The sequence below is a fragment of the Solea senegalensis genome, linkage group LG17, assembly GCF_019176455.1.
Source record: "Solea senegalensis isolate Sse05_10M linkage group LG17, IFAPA_SoseM_1, whole genome shotgun sequence".
Taxonomy (NCBI): Eukaryota; Metazoa; Chordata; class Actinopteri; order Pleuronectiformes; family Soleidae; genus Solea; species Solea senegalensis.
The window spans coordinates 14405000-14419882 of record NC_058037.1 but is presented as its reverse complement, the minus strand read 5'-3'; positions in this window follow the sequence as shown (position 1 = coordinate 14419882).

The window sequence follows — 14883 nt, the reverse complement described above, 5'->3', positions numbered from 1 at the left end:
TATTTCATACTGGGCCCCCAGATTAGTCAGGCAAATAGTTGTATAATGGTGCTGCCGGGCTCATTAATTCAAGAAGATAGACCCGGAATTGTGTAAACACAGTGAAGTCAGGGCTGGTGAATCACACCTTCAGTTTATAGAGAGCGACAGAGGGGGAGGAATGCTCTCTATGAGCCCACACAACGAAAGCCCTGGAAAGGAAAACAAGCATAATCCCGCTGATAAAAGCAGGATTGTTTCAACGTTTATTTGGACACGCAGTGTCTGGCTGAGGTTAGATCCTAATGAGACAGCAGCCTGTCCAGAGTGGATTCATCACCGCCGGATCAGGGTTATCACCGTCAGCCGTGCTCCACTACTTTTAATCAGGCTCCTCTCTGGTCACTCCCTATCAGCAGCAGTCCATCTCTGGAGCCGTCAGCATCCATCAGGAGCTGCAGACAGGTCCGGGGAGCGCGGGCCGAGGAGTGCATTAGTAATTTATTGCCCGGTGCTTCAGCTTTAGTGTCTGTCACATGTATATGTACATGCACCTACATAGTTAAGTATTTATTTATGGCCGCACTGATAGAGATGAGACGCTGCAGCCGTCTGATACATGCAGGAGATCAGCGGAGTCGAACCCCGCAGAGCTGTAAATCAAGAGCGCATAAATGCAACACCTGTAGAATAACAGGCAATCCAGAACCCAATCTGATGCAATAAATAATCATTTTTGTGATGCTTCGTAAGCTCAGTCCTGAGGGTGTGCTTCTCCCACTGAGAGTACGATATGATACAAATGTAGATGCATGTGCTAAGATTCATGAAAAATACTTTTTTTATATCATGGAATGATTCCATTTGGTTTGATTCAATTTGTTTTTGATGCAATAAGACATGACAGACATTCATTATAATCACAAATGCCATGAGGCCTCATTCCGCAGTGTTCAGCCAAATCCTCTTTGACATGAGAAGTACGGTAATATGACAAGATGAAGATGAAGATTAAACATGAAGTCTCACAAGAGTCATTTACAGTCTTGTATAAAGTACCTTAAAGGGATAAAAAGTAAAAGGGTCTTACCAGAAAATGACTTTGGTAGATGTTGAAGTCACTTTTTTTTTATAATACTACTTAAGTAAAAGTCTTAAAGTATATGACATTTACTGTACTTAAGTATCAAAAGTCATTGTCTGATATAAAATGTACTTAAGTTTTAGAAGTAAAAGTATTAAAAAATTGAGGAGTTAGGATTGAGCCATGGTAGTTCAGTGGTAATGTGAGTTGTCTTCCAACTGGAAGGTTTTGGGTTCAATTCCTGGCTCTATGTGTCCTTGAGCTGTATATGAATACAGACCAATATAGGAGTGTTTGTACTTGTACAGTAATGTCAGAAAAGTATTTGTTACATTACAATACTGGTCATACTGCTCATTTATTAGACTTTTGAAAACACAATGGTTTTCATAGATACTGTAGTTTGTGTATTGATGTGTTTGTATCATTAACTTTAAACTACATCCTCAATTTTGGGCCTCAAACTTATCGTCTGCACTCACACACTTGTAACAAATCTCTCTCTCTTTCTCTCTCTCTGTGTTTTGTCTGATTAGCTGAACTTTAAAGGTGATTTAGTGCTGTTAGTTTTACTCACCACCGCGACACGACCCGTTCCCACCTCATCAACGTGCCCCCACAACCCCAAACAAGCACATTAAAGTCACAACAGCTTTCCATCTTGTTTTGTCATGATGCTCACGACCTGCATCGTAGTTTGCATGAATAAATAAAGTTACTTTAAAAAAGAAAAAGAAACAACATTTCTACCCCTGGTTAAGTAAAATACACAAACTGTGGACACGTTGAGTGGTCTTAAATCACTCATTGTTGATGTTTACACCAGTTAAGTCAATAATCTCAATCTTGTCACGGTGATAAGTGATATTGTTGCTTCTCTCTGGCTGCATATAGCAAAAACATCAGTCAGATCATGAGATAGGAGTAACAGGCCTCAGGGGAAGAAACTGTTTAATTACTTCTTCATAAAGAATATATTTAAAGCTGACAGACAAGAAGGTGCTATATTAGAGACGAGTTCTAAGAAGACACAGTGCAGTGTCTGTGTGTAACAAGCGAAGAGGGGAACAAGGTCATGGGAAACTTGATGGGTGTTAGTGGTTCAAGACTTTTGGTCGAGTACCTGTAGAGGTTAAAAACGCAGTATAGGGAAGTTGCTCTCCACTTATACAGATAAAAGTCTCTGTTCAGCCACAAGGGCAATGTGATCTGAGTAGATAATGATGCACACAGTACAACTTTTCCCTTAAGATTGAGGATCTGTACACAAATGCAAGTATTTGACTAGCTTTATATAGCATCCAGGCATAGAAATATTTTGTTTTAATTTTGAAAGTGCATTTTTGCTTTTATTAGACAGACGGACAGGGAACCAGATCTCTATGTAACATGCGAACCTGCCATGAAACCCATAGATTAAGAAAGTATATTTGATATTTACTCTTCATCATTGCCTCTAAGTTTAATTATTATTATTATTTTTTTTTACAATTACTACAATTAATTCTACTTGTACTCTTTATTTATCTATCTATCTATCTATCTATCTAGCTATCTATCTATCTAGCTACCTGTCTGTCTACCTACCTAGATTATTCCCTCTGCTATGTTGAATGATTGAAAACCCATGAAAATCTTGTTTTCAATGACAGCATCAGTGCTGTATATCCCCCTGCTCTGCACATGCAGTAATTACAGGCTGTGTAGCATGTGTGTGTGTAAGTCGTGTGGCCTGTGCAGGAGCCCTGCATCCCATCACAGGCCGTTAATGGAAGCCAGATGTCTCCTTGTCTGTTTCAGGCTCATAATCAATAGCTTCACTCACGGAGCAGCTCTGACTTTCCCTGCCTCGCTCCGACAGCTTGTTATGAGAGGATCTTTGAAGGAATGGTGCATGTGTCTGCTGGAAGTGAGTCAAGAGTGAGATTAACTAATTGGATTCCCCACATGAGTTTTTGTTTGGAGGAGGAGGAGGAGGAGGAGGAGAAGGTGATGTAGTGGGGTGCAAGGGAAGGGAAGTGATCCCTCCCTGTAGCCTCAACAAGCTACATGACACTACAGGCTTGTTCATGCGGCTCCCAGACATCAACTCTGGGACTCCAAGAGTGATGGAGGGAAGGGGATTCCCATGGAAAAAAAGGAGGAAAAAAAAGAAAAAGAAAGAAAAATCCATCCAAATAAATAACCTGAAGGGGGCACTTGAAGTAATGTGTGGAGCATCTCCACTTCCTGTGACTGTTTCCTGCAGTCCGACGTGATCGCTGTATATCTTAATCCACAAACTTGCATCGAGGGAAACATTATGAAGTCGGTGATTTTTTTTTTGGCGAGGGGAAGTAGACGTTACAGCAGGAAGAGGGAGAGGTGTGGTGATTGGAGTGTGCGGGTCGCGACCCCCAACTTGTAATGATCACCCGATGGATGTTGTGAGTCTGAGGTCAACTGTGTGTCAGCAGAGAGCAGGGACGTGGAGGGAGGGTCAGATGTACATGTTCAGGATTATTTATACCACTGTACGATGTTATTTATGTACGTGTAAATAATGATACGGACAGACGTCATAAGCATGAACCAAATTTGAATATAAGCTGTGTCTTTTTAAGCTGGTGATTTCAGTTCAATGGACAAATTCACTTTGGTTTTAATGTATTGTTTTCCAGCACTTTGAAGCACTTCAGTTCAGTGAAAAATAATTCCCCAAAAAAGGACTGAGATGAAAGAAGACGATCCTGGAACCCAAATCCTTCACATCAAACTAACATTATATATAAACCCCCTTTTGCTTTTATTGCATGATTTTCTGTCACTGATACAGACAAATCTGTATATTTACCTCGTCTTCGCCTCCTGTGCTGTCTTGTGTGTGTGTGTGTGCTTGTGTGTATATCTTTCCTGAGCCAAAATTCCCATGGTTTCTATGTTTTTTTGGCCGGTCCTCGCAACTTCCAAGGGCTATTTCAGGGATTAAGGTGTGAAGGTTAAGGTTACAGCAAGGTGGCTATAGGGAATGCACTATGTCTATAGAGCAGTACAAGTTAACATTACTTTGGTAGATGTTGTCAATTATTTATAATATTACTTTAGTAAAAGTCTTAAAGTATATGACATTTACTGTAATTTTCTGATATAAAATCTACATGGAAAACTGTGGGTTCAATTCCTGGCTCTGCTAGTCTATATGTGTCCTTGAGCAAGACACTTCACCCCATGTTGCAGCGTGTGAATGGGTATGAAAGACATGTGAATGGGTGAACAAAGCACAGATATACGTGCATTTTGTGCTTAAATAGCATCATTATGATGTTCAAATTATCGCCTCTAAAGTACACTTGCCAAACATTCAACATGGCGAATTGTTGACATTAGCATTTAGTTCTTTTAAGCTGTTTCCATCGCACAGTCTCGCATGTTTATTGACGCAAACTAATTCTGATTCTGCATCTTTGGAAAAACAAATCAGGTCTGAACGAGTTGCAGTTTGGATTTTTAATAGCAAACAGACTTTTGAGCAGGATGAACAATAGAGGGCGTATTTTTAAAAAAAAGATAGTGAGGAGTGGTGGTGGAACTGGCAGGTATGCAGTGACAGAGGGAAGGAAGACCAGGGATGTAAGGTGGATGAATGAATGGACGGAGCAGGTGAACAAGGAGGCCGGCGAGGAGGGTGAGGGGGAGGGGTAGGGGGCGGACTATTAGCAGGGGAAACAGTTGAGTGAGAACACTAGAGAGGCCTGAACCATAAAAACTACAACTGTAGCTGAAACAATGATCTGGTGAAGAGTGATTGAGGAGCCTTATTCGATACACCGCAGGATGATGAGCGTGATGGAAGGCAGATGTGTACGATCGTCATGGAACCAGGAGGCGGGAGGGTCAGGGAACGAAGGAGCGCTATGCATACATCGACCATACACACACATACACTCTTGTATGGCGTTCTTTGTGTGTTACTTGTACTTTTACTCAAGTTTCCCCTTTAAGGTACTTTATACAAGACTAATTCTACCTCTGTCTGATCTTCAAGAACAGAAATGATGAAACATTGTCCTTCATCTGCAAACAGATGCTCTGTCAAGCAACACTATCAGACCCGAGTGAGGGAGCGCTTGCGTGTATACACAGCAGCCGTCTCGCTTTACAAGCACAATACTGATGTCGCCATCTATCTGTCTTGTCGCCGGGCGACACGACATCTAAACAACACAGATAGAGTCGTGTGGAGCTGATAATCACAACTGTGTGAACTCATTTGACAATGATCTGTATGTAATAGACATTTGTTTACTTTTAAAAGGTACACACTACAGTTATAACTTGATTTTATTTTACTTGAAACAAGGTTTTGACAAATTTCACTCAGTTTATAAGCAATATCCCATCATGCATGATATCCCTGGTCCGGCTGAATGTTGTTTAAGTGAGCCAGATCACATCTGTGCACATATTAGCACAAACTGCTATCTAAACAATCCTCACACTGCTCCTTATGAGGGCCACTGGGAGGGAAGCTGCAGATCTGGGGGTTGAGGCCTCTGTTGGTCCAGAGTGGGAACAACTCCACCTCTCACTGATAAAGGCAGCGAGCTCTGGCGACGCTCAGTTAAGTTTTATAGCGCAGATATGCACAGATGATTGGGCCAGCTGTGCAGTGTCATATATTCCTAAACAAACCCTGCAGGAAGTGAACTCTGACCCCGCTGCACATATGGGTTGCATGGCTCGCACTTGTTCATGCACTTAAATATGTGCAAACATCGCACACACACACACAGCCGAAGGAGAAAGTCACAGTGTGCCCAGTGACTTGCAGGAAGGCTACGACGGTGTGATCCCCCCGTTGAGGCAGCGTAAATCATATTCTCTGTTAAAGTGGATCGACAGTTGGAGTCGTGGAAATGGCTTTTCTGTAACCACACAGATGCAAATAGGGGACATTAATTATGATCTGTCACCCGCATCTGAATCTGTCTGCTGTATCAGTTAAAAGGAAGTAGGAACAAAGGATGTGAAACTGAGCAGCACTTTCTATAAATCACCTGGTGACTCTCACGTGTGTGTCTCGTCTCTTGTTGCTGTGGCGATGAGCGAGTGGCACAAAATGCATGAAAAAATAAAAATAAAGAAAATAATCTAACAAGCTGTAAATATGCAAGTTTAACATATGATTAACCTGGAAACAAGAGGTACAATCTTTACTTTAAAGCTCTACATCACTGTCTTTACAAGTCTTTCTTTGCAAGTGAGGCAAATGTGTGGCGCTACTAACTTCTATCTCATTTTCAGACTCATGAAGAGACCGCCCATGCTCGATCTTTATTCCCGTAGAGATTAAAAAACTTGAACATCAGTGGTTTAACACCTAAGCCTCAGAATGTCCATAAAAGATGCCAGAAAATGCCCCGTGAGTAAGTGCTTTTCCCCCATTCTTCCAGAATACTTTCAATATCTGGCACTTATTTACAATTGACTTAGTTACAGAAAACTATGTTGATAAAATTATGCAAGAAGTATCTTCTGGGTGAGACCAAGAGCTTTTTGAAGTACCCTTGTACTCAGCAGCCCCCAAAAGCCCCCATAGTTTTCTCCAACATGGCTTTGCTTATTTTGGAACAAGAACAAGACAAACCCAAGTGACGTCTTATTTATTTTCCTGCCCTCACCCTCTCCTCCCCTTAACAAGCAGAGTCGTGAAGACGAATTCCTCTATAATCCATCAGCATCAGTCCGGTGTGTGTGTGTGTGTGTGTGTGTGTGTTCTCTGGAGTGTTGACATCAACCACACACATACACACACACATAGATATAATGACGTGTCACCGGGTCGAAACGAAACAACACAGTCAGATAATAGGGGGCGCTATCAGATAAAAGGGCATGAGCAATGAGTCAAGTGACAAGCTTGATTAGGGTTTGTACCCGAGGTGGTCTAAACACTGCAGAGACACAGAGTGTCAGGGTGTCTCCTTCACGACAACCGAAACACATCATAAATCTAAAGTGGGTTTTAAAGGTGCAGTGTGTAGTAATTAGTCACCAGACTGACTCACGGCCGACTCACACAAACACGGTAGATGTAAAGGCTTCTCATTCACTTTGAATGGAGTGGCGTCAAACACTGCCGAACTGCATTGTAGCCCAGCAGATGATTTCACAAATGTGATCTTAAATTATTTGCTTATCTTCACAAAAAGATTAAAATTCCATATCGGGTTCATAGCTTTTATTCTGAAAAAAATAGAATTGACTGCTAACCTAAATTAAATGTTAAATAAAAACACTGCTGTTGTCATGGAGACAACCAGGTTTGGGGAGTAAATGTCCATAAAATAACTACTTGCATATGCTAGGCTCAAAGAAGAAGTTATTCTTGAAATTGAAATGATTCACAGTAAATATTAACAGTACGAGTACGTATCTCACACGTATTTGTCTCTGTAACAAGCTGGTGATTAAAGACAACGGCTACATTATTGTTAGCTTGAGGCAGCAAACGTGGGTTTTTGTTTTACTGCACTTTTGCCTGATGAGGACACGATGTTTTGGCCCAATATTCAATTACTTACAAAATAATTGGCCCCTACATGAGTCAAATGAAGGGTCACCCAACAGTGGCAGACATGGCACACATCAAATCACCTACTACCCTCAGCACCCAGTGTGAGTGTACCCACATTGGCTAACTACGGTGGCCGTCACACCCCAGAAAGGATGTCGGTCCTCTATGTTTGAGAAGTAAACTTCAGCTTCAAAAAGCGAAAACACGCCATTGAGATTGAATCTCGATGTATCGAGTTTAATTGAGCTTAAGTTTTGTTCAGTCAGAGAGAAAAATAAGGTTTTGTGATTACCTTGACATGTTTCCACCACTTCCTGTGGTCTTCCTCACATGTGACATGTCCTGCTTCCTGTTTTATACAGGTTTGTCAGACAGCAGGGGGCGTAGTTATCCCCTGAGCTAATACTCAAAGTTTCAAGGGTAAAGTTGGAATATTAATATACTTTAATCTCGACATTTCGTCTCGACATGTCCATCCGAGAGAGCGACCGCTCCACAGAAGCTGACACTGAATCTGTACAGTCAGTCTCAGACGTGGTTAAAATGTGAACTTTGAAACTCTTTTCTTGACTGGAAGCGGTAAAAAAACAATAAAGTAAAGTCTCTCTCTTTAGTGACGTTATCAAAATTTATCATCATGGCAAAAAAAAACATTTTCTTCATGCGTGGCCGTAACACACAATATGTGGTTTTTACTTTTAATATAGTCACATGTTGGAGAAGGAAATACAGTATTTCACACTGCATATCACAAAGTTCACCAAAATGTTACGTGGGAAATCTAGATAAAATCTGATTCGATAAAGACGGTACATGTTTGCATGACGTGGCATTCGCCGGAGGAAGAGGCATAAAACCCCTTGTCAGTCAGTTGACATCAGCGCTATTACATACACGCATGCAGCTCGACTCAGTGAATTGTGTTTCGTTTTAGCTGTTCTCTTTAAAACAGCATCTGCGAGCCACGATAAGCACCATAAAGGGGAAATGAGGAAACCTCAGGCTATACTCAGCAGACCCAACATTTATCTTCCGAGAGGCCACGCAGGTGACCCCAGCTGTAGCGCGTGTCAGGTTCTGCTGTACACTGAAATCACTAATAATGTGTGTTATATTATCTGTATCCATCTATAGTAATAACAGATAAAATGGAAGTCTAAAAACAATTTGAGGGGTCTCTGACTGTGATGAGCCCGCAGAGTATTACCCGTGTTTGCAGCCCCCTTCTTGGCTTCAGAGTGAGTTTCAGTTCATGATTTAGCTCTCTTTCACACAACTGTTTTAGTTTACACTTCTCTCGCGGTGTCAATTCTCGCTGCAGCTGTGCTCAGTGAAACAGCTCGCAAACTCCTCTGCAACACCCAAACAGAAGACAGGTCACATTTAAGTGAGTAGGTGGTGAACACAGTGGAGCAATTAGCGGCTAACTAGCCAGATATTTCCCTCAGGAGTTGATGGAGACCAAAAAAAGAGCAAAGCTAAAACAGAGTGCACACGATGTGCTCACATTCACTGACACACTGCGAGTTATTTACGGGATTTCAAAGGCTTTTTTTCTTGTAAAAGTCACATTACACTACATCATTATATTTTCACAAACTTTAACTGTCATAAGCTACAACGTAATATTTTATTATGAATACAGTGCAGTATTTATGAAGGAAGATATAGAGATACAGGTACAGTAGATAGCTAGCTAGCACAGGTAGCTACCACAGGTATATAGCTAGCTAGCTAGAGAGACAGGTAGAAAACATACAATAAGGTACACATATAAATAAACTGCTACATTTAGTAGTATATTCAGCAAAATACAGTCTTTAAATGGTCATAACCTTTCAGTAGAAAACAGTATTTATACTGGAAAATACTGCCAAATTATAGTAATACATAGCAAACCTGTGTTACACTTAAATTATTTCAGTAATATATTGGTAAGGTCCAGTATAGGATACAGTAATGCACTGTAAATATCCACAGAGTCATTTACTGTGATTGTGTTGGGTCAGATATTTATAATTATAAATATAATGACACTTGATGACTAAGTGATGGACCTGAGTCAAGACCCGAACTGTAGGTCATTTAAAAACTTTAAAAAAGTATTCATTAAAAAAAGAAACAGTATTCATCTCTGGTTTTCAGCAGAGGACATTTAAAAATATCAAGAATTTCTGGCATGTTTGTTTCAGCGACAGCACTTCTTGTTCAGGAAGCTGGGGATCATGAGGTTTCAGTTTAGCAGATGCAGTCAGAGCTCTGGTCAAGCGGATGATAATCTTTATTTTCTGTACATGAGAACCGCTAAAACCACACGGACTCGGAGCGCATTGGAATTAATTACACCTCTTGGCCGTAGAGGCCACTGTTGCTCAGCAAAGGTTGTAAAACCCATGAGAAGTGACCCGGCTTTGAAACTCATACATAACCCATAACCATTTAACCTCATAATATGATATTCTCATTACTGAGAGAAATAACAATTTCAGTGTTCCTGAGAGCCAGCTCTGAGGTTGAACGTGCGAGCAGCTCTCTCATTTGCACACACAGAACATCAGCTGCGTCCCATGTCTCGACCCAACATACGGTTAGTCTGAAAACCGCAGGCCGTTCACCCCTGATTTCAGAGAGCAGAGTGAAAATTTGCTGCTGATGACAGGTCCTGTGAAACGAAAGTGCCTCTTTACATCCTCTCTTTTGTGTTTGCGTCTCAGCAGGCAGTCAGAGCGCCGGGCCATAATCCCTCTCCCAGTGTGGACATCAGTCAGTGAATTCGGCCTCTATGGAAACGGGCAGGCGGTCGGACCGCTGCCATTTTCACAACCCTAATTAATACCGAACCTCTGCACCCTTCACAAATTACAGCGTATACCACACAGTGCTGGCGCAAGACGACCGTCTGCAGTCTGCAATAAAACGGTTCCTTCATGGCCACATTAAAAACTGAGCGGTAGGTCAGAGGACTTTCAGCTTCTAACTGATTACTGTTGGCCATCAGCTCTGAGTGTGCAGGCCGTGGATTATTCGCGAAGGGTGGTGAAAGAAAGTTTAAGTAGCGCTGTCCAGGTGGTAGATCCTCCGAGGGTTCCTCAACGGTGAGAGCCAACCAAGGACAAGCAGTTTGGGGAAGGGGCCTCTTTGGGAGGAACTGGCCACCCCACAGTGCCCCGCAGGCTGTGGTCTGCAGCCAGTGCAGCAGTAGGTAACTCTGGAGCCGAGGTGGAGTGAGAAAGGAAGGGAGGAAACTCGGAGAGAAACCATGAAAAATGTGGAGCATGAAAATGTCTCCCTTGGTTTATGGCAGTGCAGCCTTGCTTCCAAGAGAAACACATCTTTAAATTTAACTTGAGATGTCTTTTTTTTCTTTCCCCTCCTTTACTTCTTCTTCCACTCCCAACTGCTGGCAACGGCCCGGTTTTGAAAGCAAGGCCAAGACGCTTGGAAACTGCGACCATGTTAAAAAAGCACTCAATAATGTGGCTTTTTTGGAAATGTGGCGACAGCTCCTGTGCGAGGCGCTCGGCTTTCAGCGTTCGGTGAACATGTTTGGTACGTGTGCAGCTGCGGAGCTGCTCGCTCTATAAAAACCCTCTGGATTTACACACCAAACGTATATTTACTGAAGGTGAATCTGAAGTGCAGCGAGGAATTGTGTTAAAATAAGTAATTCACTTATGTATGTTCCATTGATTCCTTTGGGGATATTTCAATTTCACACACAGCACATTAAAAATAAACTCTCCAGGCACTTTGGACAATCTTCATTTCACTATTCCTCCACTGTAACTTCAGACCTACACTTTTCTAATTTTCTCAAGGAGAAACGACTGCATTTCGAATAAAAACCCCATAAATAAAAGACCTGATACGGGTTATTTCAGTGAATTGGATTAAAATGATGGGGTGGCTGGAAACGTTTTGGCCTCCTATCAAATTAAAGCTTTGTACCATGTAATAATATTTTGCTAGTCTCAGGAGGAAGTCATCTCTCATGCCTATGATTCAGAGCTCATTTGAGAAAAAGAGCGTCCAGCCAATCTCATAAATCAGGATTTGATGGAACAAACATACCTCGAAAAGGAAAAACATAGCATCAACAACCGCTCCTGTTGCTATACAGTGACTGAATAGAATGCTGCGCTGATGATGAACACATTTTCTTTGAGGGCGTGGAGTGGTTTTGCTAACACCTCGCAGTGGAAACCGCTGTAAAACATTAATTTATATCTGAGGGATTCAAATATTGTCGGTAAACGCGGCCAGTGTGTCGTTTGGAGAGGCGCGAAACATATCGCTAAAGAAGAAAGCAGCGCATTCACGGCACTCTGTTTGCTTTTCACTTCAAATGCAGTTGTGTTTGACACACGTAATAACTTTCAACATCATAAACGGCACATTAAAACGCTCTCTCCAGTCTCTCAGACTCCAAAACATGAGATTTTTTTCTATTCATCACTGGTTGTGATATTTGAGAATTAACAGCATTTTTTTTTTTGAAGGTGAGTGTGTGCCTTTAAAACTTAGTCGAAAACATAACTTATCAATGTTTGTGTCTTTGTTTTACTCAATGGACTAATATTTGAAAGTAATCTTTAGCATGTAGGTAATATTAGATGATCATACTATGAATAAAAAGACCTCAAATATAATATGTTTGATTTACAGGAGCCATTCTGTCTGCCAGCTTTTATTTATACTGTATTTTCCACTGTTACAAAAGAACTTATGATTGCTATCTATGTTTATTTTCGTTGTATAAACATAACCCAACAGTGTAATTTAGTTAATAGGTAATTCTACACATACACTCACCTTAGAACAATGACTTGAACTGGTAACACTTTAATGAATTAAGTAAACACCGTATGAAGACTTGCTTATTATAGTTTGAATACACCTCATTCATTTATTCATTTGTTTCTTTTAAATCTTGTCGAATCATTTTCTTCTTTTGTAGTGAACAACATTAAAGCACTTTTTTTTTAACCACATTTAGTCACAATCATCCTTTAATGCATGAGTTTCTCTAACCTGATTTTGGGCACACGCTTTTAAATTATTCACTCTTTATTATGTAAATCACAAGAAACACATTTGTGCTGAAAATATAACATTTCTGACCATTTTTTTTATTTGAATTTTAATATTGAATTTATGTGACATTTTCTATAGTTATGTACAACTTCTATGTATTTATTTAATGGATCTTACAAAAAAACATCAGCAAATTTGTTTAATGAAAGTTTTATTTCTAGGATAATATAATACAGTGATAAGATAAGTTAGCCCTGAGGTCAATATTGCTGTTTTAGTTTCTCATAGTTTCATGTTTGTTATTGTATTGTTTCTGAACAAATACATCAATATTCATGATTCATTCATGACAATATTACTGCCTTTATCATCCTAATCTGGGAGGATGAAGCCCAATTACTGAACCTCCATCATTTGCACTAACCTGTTGAGTTATGGTATATCTTTTTCTTCCCATTTCTAAACCCACTTTTCCACGCTCTAATGCCTCCTCTGATGCATTACAACAAAATCTCCATCAGCCTATCAAACATCCTCACAGATAATACCTCAAAGCGCGGGGAGACGTCACCGCTTTGAGTCACGTTAATCCCTCAGGCGCTGCAGACAGACGGGAAGCCCCTCCCTCCCCCTCATGCTCTCACAGAGGCCATTTGTTTTTAACACAGTTACTTTTTCAAAGTGTTAAATATTGAGTGAAATCTGTGAGGCCCGGCTTGTTTTATGGAGGTAACCCTGTCCCGGGGTTGCCAGGAGGGACAGAGAGGACAGTTTTTTTTGTAACGTACAGGGGCGGAAAGGCTGACATTAAATACCGGCCAGATGGACTTTCTCCTGTCCTGCTCATAAAAGTTCTGAGGACAGTTCACAAATCAAGGCCTCTCGGTATTATGTTAAGCGTTCGGATTGTTATTGTTATTGTACGTTTTGCAAATACTCGCGTAATTTATGGCTTTCCGAGCACAATTCGAGACTTAACCCACCCAGATATTCAATATGTGAGCGTTTAACAGTTAATATTAAGTTGATAAAGTGCCTGCAGGGTTGTTGTTTTTTTTTTTTTACTGCCTTCCATGGAAACTGGCTATCATAACTCTGACAACGTTTCAAGCCTAGCGTTGAATTAGGAGCGAGAGATTAAGCCAGAGAGTGCCATCTACTTCATAACGTCACAGGCGGAGTGAGTTAGTTTATTGGGGTCGTGCTGGAGTTTGTGGGTGAAATATCTCCTGCGTGGAGAGGAAAGTAAATGCAGCAGGTACAGTATACTGTACGACCGAGCCAGAGAGAGAGGGAGAGAGAGAGGGAGAGAGAAAAGTGAAATTCAAGATGCTACGCTAAAACGGAAAAACTGCAGCTCTCTGGGGGTCAGTCCTCTTTCCGGAGTAAAGAAAAGTGGACCATGTAGTCGAGAAGGAGAGAGAGAGAGAGAGAGCGAGAGTCTGTGGTGGTCCAGGTTTTTGGGTCACTCACTATGATGTTGCTGCTTAACATCACAACAAATAAACCATAAAGGCTTTGAGTTTTCTGTCCGAGACGCTTTAAACCCAAGGACTTGAACGCCACATTATAACTAGGGTGCATATTAACCATGATATTATTGTTTACAGTACAGTTAAGTAGTATTTGTGGGTGATCTGTGGGAAATATTCAGTTTATACCTGTACTTCCACTTCAAAACAATTGTCTCAAATAAAAGTACGTAAAAGTACACGAAACAGTAACAAAACATGATGAAAATAGTACTTCACCGATACTTTGATATGTGATATAACATTTATTTTATCTTCTAAGATAAGATAAGTAAACTATTATTGAGAATTAGGGGATTTGAACACAGCATTGGTCGTTTAAATGACATAAATGACACCATTTTAAATAATCGTATAATGAAATACAATAATAATGGACCCGTTTGTTTGGTATATAAAGAAATTATACATAATCTCTTTAGAGAGAGAAGGGTAAAGGAATTTATGCCCCTTAAAACCTTGTCTACGGCCGTGCTGACAGGAGCAGCTCGGCACAAAAAAAAGAACATTTATGATTGAAGTGTTTTTTATTGCCAGTACTTTCTTCTTCTTCTTTTTTTTTTGTACATTATATATTGTGTGGACGACAGTGTGGCACAGCTAGTTAAACCCAAGTAGGTGATCTACATAGTTAAGTGAGAGCTAGGACGGTGAGGCTTATTTTTCCATCAACAAACCTCTCAACGGCCGAGACAGAC